Below are 17,115 nucleotides of genomic sequence, written 5' to 3'. Positions count from 1 at the left end.
TAATGAAAATTCCAACCGCGTAGCGTTCCACTCGATAGAAGCCAGCTACCCGGAGAGATATTGGTAGATGATTCAAAAAATTAACGAACTGGAGAACTATGCTCACACAAAGTATGTGTGAAGAAAGTAATGAGAGTTCCTACCACGTGGCGAACCACAAGCTAAAAGCAAACTACTCGGAGGGATATTATTGGATGATCCAGACAATTAACGAACTGAAGCACTATGCTCACACAAAGTATGTGTCAAGAAAGTAATGAGTCTCGCAGCTGTGTGGCGCACTATTCGCTAGAAGCAAGCTATCCGAAGGGAATTTGGTGGATGATAGAAACAATTATCGCACTGAAGCACTATGAACTCATAAAGTGTATGCAGAAGGTAATGAGACTTCCCACATCTAGGCGCTCCACTCGATAGAACCCAGCTACTAGGTGGGATTTTGGTTTATGATTCCAACAATTAACGCACTGAAGAACTATGTCCTCATAAAGTGTATGCAGAAAGTAATGAGACTTCAGAATGCGTGGCGCTTCATTCGCTGGAAACAAGCTACCCGTAGGGATTGTGATGGATGAACCAAACAATTAACGAACTGAAGCAATATGCTCACACACAGTATGTGTAAGGAAAGTAATGAGACTCGCCGCTGCATGGCGATCCATTCGCTAGAAGTAAGCTACGCGGAGAGGTACTGGTGGATGATCCAATAATTAACGAACTGAAGTACTATGCTCGCACACAGTATGCGTCAAGAAAGTAATGAGACTCGCCGCTGCGTGGGAATCCATTCGCTAGAAGTAAGCTCCTCGGAAGGATTCTGGTGGATGATGCAAACAATTAACGCACTGAAGAACTATGCCCTCATAAAGGGTATGCAGAAAGTAATGAGACTTCCCACCGCGTGGTGCTCCACTTGAAAAAAGCCAGCTACCCGGAAAGATTTTGGTGGATTATCCAAACAATTAACACGCTGAAGTACTATGCCCTCATACAGTGTTTGCGGAAAGTAATGATACTTCCCACCGCGCGGCGATCCACTCGCTAAAATCCAGCTAACCGGAGGTATTTTGGTGGACGATCCAAACAATTAACGAACTGAGGCACTATGTTCAAACACAGTATGTGTCACTAAAGAATTGAGACTCACCGATGCGTGGCGCTCGATTCGCTTAAAGTAAGCTACCCGGATGGCGTGTGGTGGATGATCCAAACAATTAACGAACTGAAGCAATATGCTCGCACAGAGTATGTATCAAGGAAGTAATGAGACTCACGCTGTGTGGCGCCCCATTCGCTAGAAGCAAGCTACCCGGAGGGATTTTTTTATTGATCCAAACAATTAACGCACTGAAGGACTACGACCTCATAAAGTGTATGCAGAAAGTAATGAAACTTCCCACCGCGTGTCGCTCCACTCGATAGAAGCAAGCTACCAGGAGGGATTTTAGTGGATGATCCAAACAATTAACGCACTGAACAACTATGCCCTCATAAAGTATATGCAGAAAGTAATGAGACATCCCACCGCGTGGCGTTAATTGGTTAGAAGCAAGCTACCCGGAGAAATTGTGATGGATGAACCAAACAATTAACGAACTGAAACCCTATGCTCACACACAGTATTTGTCAAGAAATTCATGAGACTAGCCGCTGCTTAGCGCTCCATTTGCTAGAAGCAAGCTATCCGGAGGGATTTTTCTGGATGATCGAAACAAATAACACACGGAAGAACTATACCCTCATAAAGTGTATGCAGAAAGTAATGATACTTCCCCCCGGGAGTAGCTCCACTCACTGGGAGCAAGCTACCCGGAAAGATTGTGGTGGATGATCCAAACAATTTCGAACTGAAGCACTATGCTCACACACAGTATGTGTGAAGAAGGTAAAGAGACTTCCCAACGCGTGGCGCTCCATTCGATAGAAGCCAGCTACCCAGAGAGATTGTGGTGGATTATCCAAACAATTAACGCACTGAAGTACCATGCCCTCATAAAGTGTTTGCAGAAAGTAATGATACATCCCTCCGCGCGGCTCGCCACTCGATAGAAGCCACCTACCTTGAGGGATTTTAGTGATGATTCAAGGAATTAACTCACTGAAGAAGTATGCCCTCGTAAAGTGTATGAGGAAAGTAATGACACTTCGCACCGCGTAGCGCTCCACTGGCTAGAAGCAAGCTACCCGGAGGGATATTGGTGGATGATCCAAAAAATTAACGAACTGAAACACTATGCTCACACACAGTATGTGTCAAGAAATTAATGAGACTAGCCGCTGCGTGGCGCTCCATTTGCAAGAAGCAAGCTATCCGGAGAGATTTTTGTGGATGATCGAAACAATTAACACACAGAAGAACTACACCCTCATAAAGTGTATGAAGAAATAATGAGACTTCCCCCAACGTGTCGCTCCTCTCACTGGGAGCTAGCTACCCGGAAATATTCTGGTGGATGATCTAAACAATTAACGAACTGAAGCACTATGCTCACACACAGTATGTGTGAAGAAAGCAATGAGACTCGCCGCTGCGTGGCGCTTCATTCGCTAGAAGCAAGCTACCCGGAGGGATTTTGGTGGATGATAGAAAAATCTATCGCACTGAGGCACTATGCCATCATAAAGTGTATGCAGAAAGTAATGAGACTTCCAAACGCGTTGCGCTCCACTCGCTAGAATCCAGCTACCCGGAGGTATTTTGGTGGACGATTCAAACAATTAACGTACTGAGGCACTATGCTCATAAACAGTATGTGTCAAGAAGTAATTGAGACTCACCGCTGCGTGACACTCCATTCGCTAGAAGCAAGCTACCCGGAGGGATTTTGGTGGATGATCCAAACAATTAACGAACTGAAAAACAATGCCCTCATAAAGTGTATGCAGAAATTAATGAGACTTCCTACCGCGTGGCGCTCCACTCGCTGGAAGCAAGCTACCCGGAGGGATTGAGATGGACGAACCAAACAATTAACGAACTGAAGCACTATGCTCACACACAGTATGTGTCAAGAAAATAATGAGACTCGCCGCTCCGAGGCGCTCCATTCGCTACAAGCAACTACCCGAAGGGAATTTGGTGGATGATAGAAACAATTATCGCATTGAAGCACTATGCCATCATAAAGTGTATGCAGAATATAATGAGACTTGCTACCGCGTGGCGCTCCACTCGCTAGAAGGAAGCTACCCGGAGGGATTGTAGTGGATGATCCAAACATTAACGAACTGAATCACTATGCTCTCAGACAGTATATGTCTAGAATTTAATGAGACTCGCCGCTGAGTGGCGCTCTATCCGCAAGAAGCAATCTATACGGAGGGATTTTGCTGGATGAATCAAACAATTAACGAACTGAAGCACTATGCTCACACAAAGTATGTGTGAAGAAATTAATGAGACTCGCCGCTGAGTGGGGCTCTATTCGCTAGAAGCAAGCTACCCGAAGGGATATTGGTGAATGATCGAAACAATTAACGCACTCAAGAACTATGCCCTCATAAAGGGTATGCAGAAGGTAATGAGACTTCCAACAGCTAGACGCTCCACTCGATCGAACCCAGCTACCCGGAGGGATTTTGGTGGATGATTCCAACAATTAACGCACTTAAGAACTATGTCCTCATAAAGTGTATGCAGAAAGTAATGAGTCTTCAGAATGCGTGGCGCTCCATTCGCTGGAAACAAGCTACCCGGAGGGATTGTGATGGATGAACCAAATAATTAACGAACTGAAGAACTATGCCCTCATAAAGGGTATACAGAAAGTAATGAGACTTCCCACCGCGTGGCGCTCCACTTGAAAGAAGCCAGCTACCCGGAGGGATTTTGGTGGATTATCCAAACAATTAACACGCTGAAGTACTATGCCCTCATAAATGGTATGGAGAAAATAATGAGACTTCCCACCGCGTGTCGCTCCACTTGAAAGAAGCCAGCTACCCGGAGGGATTTTGGTGGTTTATCCAAACAAATAACACGCTGAAGTACTATGCCCTCATAAAGTGTTTGCAGAAAATAATGATACTTCACGCCACGCGGCGATCCAATCGATAGAAGCAAGCTACCAGGAATGTTTTTGGTGGATGTTTCAAAGAATTAACTCACTGAATAAGTATGCCCTCGTAGAATTTAATGAGACTCGCCGCTGAGTGGCGCTCTATCCGCTAGAAGCAATCTATACGGAGGGATTTTGGTGGATGAATCAAAAAATTAACGAACTGAAGCACTATGCTCACACACAGTATGTGTCAAGAAATTAACGAGACTAGCCGCTGCGTGGCGCTCCATTTGCAAGAAGCAAGCTACCCGGAGGAATTTTGGTGGATAATAGAACAAGCTTCGCCATTAACCATTATGCCCTCATAAAGTGTATGCAGAAAGTAATGAGACTTCCCCCCGCGCAGCGCTCCACTCGCTAGAAGCAAGCTACCCGGAGGGATAATGGTGGATTTTCCAAACAAATAACGAACTGAAGCTCTATGCTCACACACATTATGCGTCAAGAAACTAATGGAACTCGCCGCTGCGTGCTGCTTCATTCGCTAGAAGAAAGATACCCTTAGGGATTTCGGTGGATGATAGAAACAATTTTCGCAATGAAGCGCTATGCCCTCATAAAGAGTATGCAGAAAGTAATCAGACTTCCCCCCGTGTGGCCCTCCACTCGCTAGAAGGCAGCTACCCGGAGGGATTTTTGATGAACGATCCAAACAATTAACGCACTGAAGAACTAGTCCCTCACAAAGTGTATGGAGAAAATAATGAGACTTCATCCCGCGTGGCGCTCCACTCGCTAGAAGCAAGGTACCCGGAGGGATTGTGGTGGATGATCGAAACAATTAACGAACTGAAACACTATGTTCACACAGAATATGTGTCAAGAAAGTAATGAGACTCGCCACTGCGTGGCGCTCCATTCGCTACAAGCAAGCTGCTCGAGGGATTTTGGTGGATCATCCAAACAATTAACGCACTAAAGAACTACCCCCTTATACAGTGTATGCAGAAAGTAATGAGACATCCCCCCGCGTGGCGCTCCACTCGCTAATACCAAGCTACTCGGAGGGATTCTGGTGGATGATCGAAACAATTAACGAACTGAGGCACTATGCTCACACAGAGTATGTGTCAAGAAAGTAGTGTGACTCGCACTGCGAGGTGCTTCATTCGCTACAAGCAAGATACCTGGAGGGATTTTCCTGGATGAAAGAAACAATTATCGCATTGAAGCACTATTCCCTCATAAAGTGTATGCACAAGGTAATCAGAGTTCAAACCGAGTGGCGCTCCACTCGCTAGAAGCAAGCTACCCGGAGTGATATTGGTGGATTTTCCAAACAATTTACTAACTGAAACACTATGCTTACAGACATTATGTGTCAATAAAGTAATGAGACTCATTGCTGCGTGACGCTCCATTCGCTAAAAGGAAGCTACCCGATGAGATTTTGGTGGATGATACAAACGATTAACGCACTGATAATCTATGTCCTCATAAAGTGTATGCAGAAAAAAATGAGAATTCCCACCGAGTGGCGTTCCACGTGCTAGAATCAAGCTACCCGGAGTGATTGTGGTGGATGATCCAAAGAATTAACGAAGTGAAGCACTATGCTCACACAGTGTATCTGAAAAAAAGTAATGAGACTCTCCGATGCGTGGCGTTTCATTCGCTAGAAGCAAGCTACCCAGAGGAATTTTGGTGGATGAATAGAACAAGCTTCGCCATAAACCATTATGCCCTCATAAAGTGTATGCAGAAAGTAATGAGACTTCCCCCCGCGTAGCGCTCCACTTGCTAGAAGCAAGCTACCCGGAGGGATTGTGATGGATGAACCAAACAATTAACGAACTGAAGCACTATGGTCACACAGAATATGTGTCAAGAAAGTAATGAGACTCGCCGCTGTGTGGCGCTCCATTCGCTACAAGAAAGCTACCCTGAGGGATTGTGGAGGATCATCCAAATAATTAACGAACTGAAGTACTATGCTCACACACAGTATGTGTCAAGAAGGAAATGAGATTCGCCGCACCGTGGAGCTCCACCCGCTAGAAGGCAGCTACACGGAAGGATTTTGGTGGATGATCCAAACAATTAACGCACTGGATAACTATGCCCTCATAAAGTGTACGCAGAAGGTATTGAGACTTGCAACCGCGTGGCGCTCGACTCGCTAGAAGCCAGCTACACGGAAGGATTTTTTGTGGATGATGCATACAATTAACGCACAGAAGAACGATGCCTTTACAAAAGTGTATGCAGAGAGTAATGAGAATTCTCCCAGCGTGGAGCTCCACTCGCTAGAAGCCAGCTACACGGAGGGCTTTTCGTGGATGTTACAAACAATTAACGCACTGAAGCACTATTCCCTCGTAAAGTGTATGCTGAAGGTAATAAGACTTCACACCGCGTGGCGTTCCACTCGTTAGAAACAAGCTACCCGGAGGGATTTTAGTGGATGATCCAAACAATTAACGCACTGAAGAACTATGCCCTCATAAAGGGTATGCAGAAAGTAAAGAGACTTCCCGCCTCGTGGCGCTCCACTCGCTAGAAGCAAGCTACCCGGAGGAATTTTGGTGGATGATGCAAACAATTAACGCACTTAAAAACTGCGTCCTAATAAAGAGTATGCAGAAAGTAATGAGACTTCCCACCGCGTGGCGTTCTACTCGCTAGAAGGAAGCTACCCGGAGGGATTTTTTTGGATGTTTCAATTTACGCACTGAAGAACTATTCCCTCAAAAAGTGTATGCACAAGGTAATGAGACTTCACATCGCGTGGCGCTCCACTCGCTACAAGCAAGCTACCCGGAGGGATATTGGGGGATTTTCCAAACAATTAACAAACTTAAGCTCTATGCTCACACACATTATGATCAAGAAAATAATGGAACTCGCCGCTGCGTTGTCCTTCATTCGCTAGAAGAAAGATACCCTTAGGGATTTCTGTGTATGATAGAAACAATTTTCGCAATGAAGCACTATTCTCTCATAAAGAGTATGCAGAAAGTAATTAACCTTGCCACTTCGTGGCGCTCCACTCGCTAGAAGGCAGCTACCCGGAGGGATTTTTGATGAATGATCCAAACAATTAACGCACTGAAGAACTATGACCTCACAAAGTGTATGCAGAAAATAATGAGACTTCCCCCCGTGTGGCGCTCTACTCGCTAGAAGCAAGATACCCGGAGAGATTGTGGTGTATGATAGAAACAATTAACGAACTAAGGCACTATGCTAACACAGAGTATGTGTCAAAAATGTAATGAGACTCGCTGCTGCGTTGCGCTTCATTCGCTAGAAGCCAGCTACCCGAGAGGACTTTTGTGGATGTTCCAAACAATTAACGGAATGAAGCACTATGCTCACACACATTATGTGTCAAGAAAGTAATGAGACTCGGTATTGCGTGGCGCTTCATTCGCTTGAAACAAGCAGCGCGTTGGGATATTGGTGGATGATACAAACATATAACGCACTGATAAGCTATTCCCTCATAAAGTGTATGCAGAAGTTAATGAGAATTCCCACCGCGTGGCGCTCCACTCGCTAGAAGGCAGCTACCCGTAGGGATTTTTGGTGGATGATAAAAACAATTAGCGCACCTTAGAACTATGCCCTCATAAAGTATATGCAGAAAGTAATGAGACTTCCCACCGCGTGGCGCTCCACTCGCTAGAAGGAAGCTACCCGGATTGATTGTGGTGGATGATCCAAACAATTAACGGACTTAAGCACTATGCTCACACAGATTATGTGTCAAGAATGTAATTAGACTCGCCGCTGCGTGGCGCTTCATTCGCTAGAAGCCAGCTAACCCGGAGGGATTGTGGTCGAAGATGCAAACAATTAACGAACTGAAGAACTATACCCGCATAAAGTGTATGCATAAAGTAATGAGACGTCCCCCCGCGTGGCGTTCCACTCGCTATAAGCAAGCTTCCCGGAGGGATATTGGTGGATGATCCAAACAATTAATGAACTTAAGCACTATGCTCACACACAGTATGTGTCAAGAAAGTAATGAGTCCCGCAGGTTCTTGGCGCTCCATTCTCTAGAAGCAAGCTACCCGATGGATTTTGGTGGATGATCCAAATGATTAACGCACTGAAGAACTACGCCCTTATACCGTGTATGCAGAAAGTCATGAGACTTCCCACCGCGTGGCGCTCCACTCGATAGAAGCCAGCTACCCGGAGGAATTTAGGTGGATGATACAAAAAAGTAACGCATTCAAACACTATGCTCTCATAAAGTGTATGCAGTAAGTAATGAGACTTACCACCGCGCTGCGCTCCACTCGCTAGTTGAAAGCTACCCGGAGTAATTTTAGTGGATGATCCAAACAATTAACGCACTGAAGACTATGCTCTCATAAAATGTATGCAGAAAGTAAAGAGACTTGCTACAGCGTGTCGCTCCACTCGCTAAAAGCAATTTTCCCGGAGGGATTGTGGTGGTATATCCAAAAGATTAAAAAAACTGAAGCACTATGCTCACACACAGTATGTGTCAAGAAAGTAATTAGACTCGACGCTGCCTGGCGCTCCAATCGCTAGAAGCAAGCTACCCGGAGGGATTGTGGTGGATGATCCAAACAATTAACAAACTGAAGCATTATGCTCACACACAGCATATGTCAAGAAAGAATTGAGACTAACCGCTGCGTGGCGCTAGATTCGTCAGAAGCAAGCTACCCGGAGGGATTTTGGTGATGTTCCAAAATTAACGCACTGAAGAACTATGCCGTCGTAAAGTGTATGTAGAAAGTAATTAGACTTCCCACTGGGTGGCGCTTCACTCGATAGCAGCCAGCTACCCGAAGGGATTTTGGTGGATGATCCAAACAATTAACGAAGTCAAGCGCTATGCTCATACAGGGTATGTGTCAAGAAAGTTATGAGACTTGCCGCTGCGTGGCGCTTCATTGGCTAGAAGCACTCTAACAGTAGCGATATAGGTGGGTGATAGAAACAATTATCGCACTGAAGATCTATGCCTTCATAAAGTGAATGCAGAAAGTAATGAGACTTTCAACCGCGTGGCGCTCCACTCGCTAGAAGCAAGCTACCCGGAGGGATTGTGGTAGATGATCCAAACAACTAACGAAGTGAAGCGCTATGCTCACACAGGGTATGTGTCAAGAAAGTAATTAGACTCGCCGTTGCTTGGCGCTTCATTCGCTAGAAGCAAGCTACCCGGAGGGTTTTTTTTGGACGATGGAAAGAATTATCGTAATGAAGAACTATGCCCTCATAAAGTGTATGAGAAAGTAATGAGAACCCCCCGCGTGGCGCTCCACTCGCTAATGGCAAGCTACTCGGAGGGATTCTGGTGGATGATGCAAACAATTAACGAACTGAGGCACTATGCTCACACAGAGTATGTGTCAAGAAAGTAGTGTGAATCGCACTGCGAGGTGCTTCATTCGCTACACGCAAGATACCTGGAAGGATCTTGCTGGATGAAAGAAACAATTATCGCATTTAAACACTATTCCCACATAAAGTGTATGCACAAGGTAATCAGAGTTCAAACCGAGTGGCGCTCCACTCGCTAGAAGCAAGCTACCCGGAGTGATATTGGTGGATTTTCCAAACAATTTACGAACTGAAGCACTATGCTCACACACATTATGTGTCAAGAAAGTAATGAGACTCGCGCTGCGTGGCGCTTCATTCGCTAGAAGCAAGCTACCCGGAGGGATTTTGGTGGATGATAGAAATTATTATCGCAATGAAGCATTATGCCCTCATAAAGTGTATGCAGTAAGTAATGAGACTTCCCCACGCGTGGCGCTCCAATTCTTAGAAGCAAGCAAAACGGAGGGATTTTTCATGGATGATGCAAACAATTAACGCACTGAGGAACTATGCCCTCATAAAGTGTATGCGGAAAGTAATGAGACTTCCCCCCGCGTAGTGCTCCACTCGCTAGAAGCAAGCTACCCGGAAGGATATTGGTGGATTTTCCAAACAATTTACGAACTGAAGCTCTATGCTTACACACATTATGCGTCAAGAAATTAATGAGACTCACTGCTGCGTGGCGCTCCATTCGCTAGAAGGAAGCTGCCCGAAGAGATTTTGGTGGATGATACAAACGATTAACGCACTGATGATCTATGTCCTCATAAAGTGTATGCACAAAGTAATTAGAATTCCCACTGAGTGGCGCTCCACTCGCTAGAATCAAGCTACCCGGAGTGATTGTGGTGGATGATCCAAAGAATTAACGAAGTGAAGCACTATGCGCACACAGTGTATGTGAAAAGAAAGTAATGAGACTCGCCGATGCGTGGCGTTTCATTCGCTAGAAGCAAGCTACCCAGAGGAATTTTGGTGGATGATAGAACAAGCTTCGCCATAAACCATTATGCCCTCATAAAGTGTATGCAGAAAGTAGTGAGACTTCCCCCCGCGTAGCGCTCCACTTTGCTAGAAGCAAGCTACCCGGAGGGATATTGGTGGATTTTCCAAACAATGAACGAACTGAAGCACATTATGCGTCAAGAAAGTAATGGAACTCGCCGCTGCGTGGTGCTTCATTCGCTAGAAGAAAGAAAACCTTAGGGATTTCGGTGGATGATAGAAACAATTTTCGCAATGAAGCACTATGCCCTCATAAAGAGTATGCAGAAAGTAATTAATCTTGCCACCTCGCGGCGCTCCACTCGCTAGAAGGCAGCTACCCGGAGTAATTTTGGTGGATGATCAAAGCAATTAACGCAGTGAAGAACTATGCCCTCATAAAGTGTATGCAGAAAGTAATCAGACTTCGCACCGCGTGGCACTCCACTCGCTAGAAGCAAGCTACCCGGAGGGATTTTGGTGGGTGATCCAAAGAATTAACGAACTGAAGCACTATGCTCACACAGAATATGTGTCAAGAAAGTAATGAGACTCGCCACTGCGTGGCGCTTCATTCGCTACAAGAAAGCTACCCTGAGGGATGGTGGAGGATGATCCAAATAATTAACGAACTGAAGCACTATGCTCACACACAGTATGTGTCAAGAAAGAAATTAGACTCGCCGCACCGTGGAGCTCCACCCGCTAGAAGGCAGCTACCCGGAGGGATTTTTGATGAATGATCCGAACAATTAACGCACTGAAGAACTATGCCCTCACAAAGTGTATGCAAAAAATATTGAGACTTCCCCCGTGTGGCGCTCTACTCGCTAGAAGCAAGATACCCGGAGGAATTGTTTTGTATGATAGAAACAATTAACGAATTAAGGCACTATGCTAACACAGAGTATGTGTCAAAAATTTAATGAGACTCGCTGCTGCGTGACGCTTCATTCGCTAGAAAAAAGATATTCTTAGGGATTTTGAAAGATGATAGAAACTATTATCGCACTGAAGCACTATAACCTCATAAAGTTTAGGCAGAAAGTAATGAGACTTGTCCCCGTGTGGCGCTCCACTCGCTAGAAGCAAGATACCCGAAGGGATTGCGGTGTATGATAGAAAAAATTAACGAACTGAAGCACTATGCTCACACAGAGTATGTGTCAAGAAAGTAATGAGACTCGCCGCTGCGTTGCGCTTCATTCGCTAGAAGCCAGCTACCCGAGAGGATTTTTGTGGATGATCCAAACAATTAACGGACTGAAGCACTATGCTCACACACATTATGTGTCAAGAAAGTAATGAGACTCGGTACTGCGTGGCGCTTCATTCGCTTGAAACAAGCAGCGCGTTGGGATATTGGTGGATGATACAAACATATAACGCACTGACAAGCTATTCCCTCATAAAGTGTATGCAGAAGTTAATGAGAATTCCCAGCGCGTGGCGCTCCACTCGCTAGAGAGCAGCTACCCGTAGGGATTTTTGGTGGATGATCCAAACAATTAACGCACCGAAGAACTATGCCCTCATAAAGTATATGCAGAAAGTAATGAGACTTCCCACCGCGTGGCGCTCCACTCGCTAGAAGGAAGCTACCCGGATTGATTGTGGTGGATGATCCAAACAATTAACGGACTGAAGCACTATGCTCACACAGATTATGTGTCAAGAATGTAATTAGACTCGCCGCTGCGTGGCGCTTCATTCGCTAGAAGCCAGTTAACCCGGAGGGATTGTGGTCGAAGATCCAAACAATTAACGCACTGAAGAACTATACCCGCATAAAGTGTATGCATAAAGTAATGAGACGTCCCCCCGCGTGGCGTTCCACTCGCTATGAGCAAGCTTCCCGGAGGGATATTGGTGGATGATCCAAACAATGAACTGAAGCACTATGCTCACACACAGTATGTGTCAAGAAAGTAATGAGTCCCGCAGCTTCTTGGCGCTCCATTCTCTTGAAGCAAGCTACCCGAGGGATTTTGGTGGATGATCCAAACCATTAACACACTGAAGAACTACGCCCTTATACCGTGTATGCAGAAAGTAATGAGACTTCCCACCGCGTGGCGATCCACTCGATAGAAGCCAGCTACACGAAGGGATTTAGGTGGATGATACAAAAAAGTAACGCATTCAAACACTATGCTCTCATAAAGTGTATGCAGTAAGTAATGAGACTTACCACCGCGCTGCGCTCCACTCGCTAGTTGAAAGCTACCCGGAGTAATTATAGTGGATGATCCAAACAATTAACGCACTGAAGACTATGCTCTCATAAAATGTATGCAGAAAGTAAAGAGACTTGCTACAGCGTGGCGCTCCACTCGCTAAAAGCAATTTTCCCGGAGGGATTGTGGTGGTATATCCAAAAGATTAAAAAACTGAAGCACTATGCTCACACACAGTGTGTGTCAAGAAAGTAATTAGACTCGACGCTGCGTGGCGCTCCAATCGCTAGAAGCAAGCTACCCGGAGGGATTCTGGTGGATGATCCAAACAATTAACAAACTGAAGCATTGTGCTCACACACAGTATGTGTCAAGAAAGAATTGAGACTCACAGCTGCGTGGCGCTCCATTCGTCAGAAGCAAGCTATGGGAGGGATTTTGGTTGATGATCCAAAATTAACGCACTGAAGAACTATGCCGTCATAAAGTGTATGTAGAAAGTAATTAGACTTCCCACTGGATGGCGCTTCACTCGATAGCAGCCAGCTACCCGAAGGGATTTTGGTGGATGATCCAAACATATAACGCACTGAAAAACTATGCCCTCATGAAGTGTATGAAGAAAGTAATGAGACTTCCCACCGCGTTTCGCTCCACTTGATAAAAGCCAGCTACCCGGAGGGATTGTGGTGGATGATTCAAAAAATTAACGCACTGAAGAACTATGCCCTCATAAAGTGTATGCAGAAAGTAATGAGACTTTCCACCGCGTTGCTTTCCACTCGCTAGATGCAAGCTACCCGGAGGGATATTTTTTTTTTAAGCCTCCACATCCCCTTCCCTTCGCCGATTACTTTCGGACTTATTTACGGCAGACGCAACTGCCTCTTGCCTTTATTTCTCTCTCTTATACTTTGTTTTTTTCTTTATTTATCTCTCTGTCTTTTCGGCTGTCAAACCTCAGCAGATTGAGGTGAGGCACATTTCTTTTCAGCATGGCACCTAATATTTAAAACCATGCCCTTATATTTCTCTCTCTTTTTTTTTGTTTTTTTTATTAATTTCCTTTATTTATCCTTTTACATGCAGAAAATAACCTGAAAGAAGAAAGAAAATAATTGATTAGTACATAAGATAAATGAGTGGAAAGCAGCACATTCCCCACCCTGAAAAGTAAAATATTAAAAGAAAAATAAACAAAACACAGTGTAAAAAACATTCTCATTTAGTGTTAACTGTCTTGTAGTTTCTTCTTTCTTCCATGATTCTCTATGCTTTTATCACACTGTTTCTCATATGCGTTTATTACACTAACACGCACTACACTGACACACACAATGTTGATAGAGGTTATAGAAATAAAACGAAATAAATAAATAAATAAAAAGAAACGTAAGTTTGTACTATAGTTCTGGGTGTTTGCCAGAACTTTAAAATTGTTTCTATTAGAATTTGATTTTTTTTTATTTGTATCTTTTCAAAGTGGCATTTGTTCAATTACCTTCTTCGTTGGGTTCGTTCATTCCATAGGTTTCTCACTACATGCTCTGTTATTTTTTGAAAATTATCGAATTTTGTTTTATCCTGCCGTAAGCTAGTCCAATCTTCATCACTAAGTTCATCTCTGAATTTCCTTATTTCTTCACTAGTTACGTAATTTTCACAATTCCATATTACGTGTTCAGGTGTTTGGATTTCTCCACATGAACACATTTCGTCATTTTCAATATTTAGTCTTTTCAAATGTGTTTTGAAGGGTCCATGTCCCGACAGTGCTTCCATAGTTTCCTTCTTTATTTCACCAATTTCTTTCCTTACTTTGATAGTTGGTATGTATTCTTTGAGCTTTTCTCCTTTTGTTGTGGTGTACCATTCCTCCTGCCATTTTCTTTCTATCAACATATTTAGTTCGTCTTCGTTATTCGGATTTGTACATAGAATCTCTATTATTTTTATAGTTTCATTATTTGTTTTCCATCGTTTTATTGCTTCTCTTAGTATTTGGTAGTGGATTGGTTCTTCTAGTGCAAGCACTTGTAAGGATTCTATCGGTAGTGTTTTGATTATTCCTATTGTTCTAATTATAACTCCTCTCTGAACTCTGTTTATTTGTTCCCTTAATTTTTTATTTGCAAATATTCTGTGAGCCCAGATGCTGGCACAGTATTTTACTGTTGGCATTATTACAGCATTGTTGTACGTTTGTAGGGTCTTTTTGGGTATCTTATAGTCTTTCCTTGCAATTGTGAGTATTTTATGTGCTACTTTCTTTCCTTTGTCAGTTACGTTTTCGACATGTTTAGCATAGTTCAGTGTATCGTCAATCCATACTCCCAAATACTTGAATTCTTTCACTCGTTCAATTTTTTGGTTATTTATCTTTAATATTGGATCTCTTTGTATAGATTGGCCGAATATCGTGTATTTAGTTTTATTTCCTGATAGTTTCAGTTTATTTATTTCGCACCATTTCTGAAGCGTGTGTAAGACTTGGTTCCCTTTCCTCTCAATTTCGTCTCTTGATCGTGCTGATACGACTATTGCGATATCATCTGCATAGCTGACTACTCCTTCCGTGTCTTCCATAATTTCCAGTGTTTTTAGGCAGGGTTCGATAACGATGTCCCACATCGTTGGACCGCATATGGATCCCTGTGGACATCCCTTTGTTGTATATGTGGTAATGTTATTATTTGGTGCCTTGTAAGTGACCTGTCTTTCGTTGCAGTATTCTAACATTAGCTGGTATAGTGATTTAGGTACTTTCATTTTTTTAAATTGTTTGAAGAGTGATGGCCACCACAAATTGTCAAAAGCTCCACTGATATCAACATAGATTACTACCTGGTACTTGTCTATTTTTCCATTTTCTATTAATTCTAAAAGCCTTCTTATAGCTGTCTCCGTACTTTTCTTCTTCCTAAAGCCATGCTGTAGCTTATCTCTTTCTATGTTTCGATATTTGCTAAGTCTGTTAGTGATTACCCTTTCGAATATTTTTCCTATTATATTTAAGAGACAGATAGGTCTATACGCCTTAGGGTCGTCATTTCTTTTATCTTCGCTCTTTTTTATTATTACTAAGTTTGAGTGTTTCCATATTTTAGGAATTCTTTTCGTCTTGAGGCATAAATTGCAGAGTCTTAATAGATATGGTGACCATGTATCTGCATTTTCCATGAAAATTTCTGATTTTATCATGTCTGGGCCTGCTGCTTTCTTCTTTTTTAACATTTTTATGTAATTACTTATTTCTTGATTGGTTGTTTCTTCCATAATTTCGTCGTTTATTGGTAAAATTTTCATTTCTTCCCTCATTTGTTTGTGCACCTCGTCATCGTCTTCTTTTTCGTCCTTGGGTAAAAGTTTTTCCATTAAAAATTTTATGGTGCTTTCCCATCCTTTAGTAAAACTTCCGTCATCTTTTCTTAAGGTTGAGAGAGTTGTTGGCTTCTTTATTTTCTGACTAATTATTTTATATGGTTCACCCCAAATGTCTAGGTTAGTATTTTCTTTAAGGTAGTTCTTCCAACTATTTACTTTCATTTCTTTCATTTTGTTTTCATATATTTCTTTTTGCTCCCTGTATTTTCTTAGTCGTATTTGTTTCAATTCTATTTCCCACGTCTCTTGATATAATTTCCTAGCTCTTCTCGTTTTTAGTTTTAAGTCTTTTAGTTCATTATTCCAAAAGGAGTTGTTTTTATTTGATTTTCCGTTTAATGTTCGTATTTTAGTTGAACTTTTAATTGCTTTAATTATTTCAGTTTCCAATGTTTCAGCTATTTCATCAACATCGCTATCGTCTTCAATTTGTGGCAATTTAATTGTCTCCCAAAATTTAGTCCAAGTTATTCTTTTTGTGTTATATATTACAGTTTTATCGTTTTCATTTAGATTGTTAGAATTTGTTTTGCTGCTTATCTCGAATAGTATTGCGTTATGATCACTTAGGGTAGCCGCGTCTAGTACCCTCCAATTTGTTATTCTGTCGCTGAGTTGCAATGTTGTTAGTGTTATGTCTATGTTTGATTCAACCCCTTGTCTACTCCTGTACGTGGGCGGATGACCTTCCTCATTTATTACTACCAGATCATTTTCTGCTATCATTTCTTCTACTTTCTGTCCTCTGTCGTCTGTATATCTACTCTGCCAAATTGGAGATTTAGCATTCGCGTCGGCAATCAACGAAGTGAAGCACTATGCTCACACACAGTATGTGTCAAGAAAATAATGAGACTCGCCGCTGCGTGGCGCTCTAACCGCTAGAAACCAGCTACCCGGAGGGATTTTGGTGGATGAATAAAACAATTAACGAACTGAAGCACTATGCTCACACAAAGTTTGTGTCAAGAAATTAAATAGACTCGCCGCTGCGTGGCGTTTCATTCGCTAGAAGCAAGCTACCCGGAGGGATTTTGGTGGCTGATAGAAACAAGTATTGCACAAAATCACTATGCCCTCATAAAGTGTATGCAGAAAGTAATGAGACTTCCCCCCGCGGGGCGCTCCACACGCTAGAAGCAAGCAACCCGGATGGATATTGGTGGATTTTCCAAACAATTATCGAACTGAAG

Source organism: Thermobia domestica, chromosome 17 (assembly GCF_964235325.1).
Source record: "Thermobia domestica chromosome 17, izTheDome1.hap1.1, whole genome shotgun sequence".
NCBI lineage: Eukaryota > Metazoa > Arthropoda > Insecta > Zygentoma > Lepismatidae > Thermobia > Thermobia domestica.
This window is presented reverse-complemented; position numbering follows the sequence as displayed.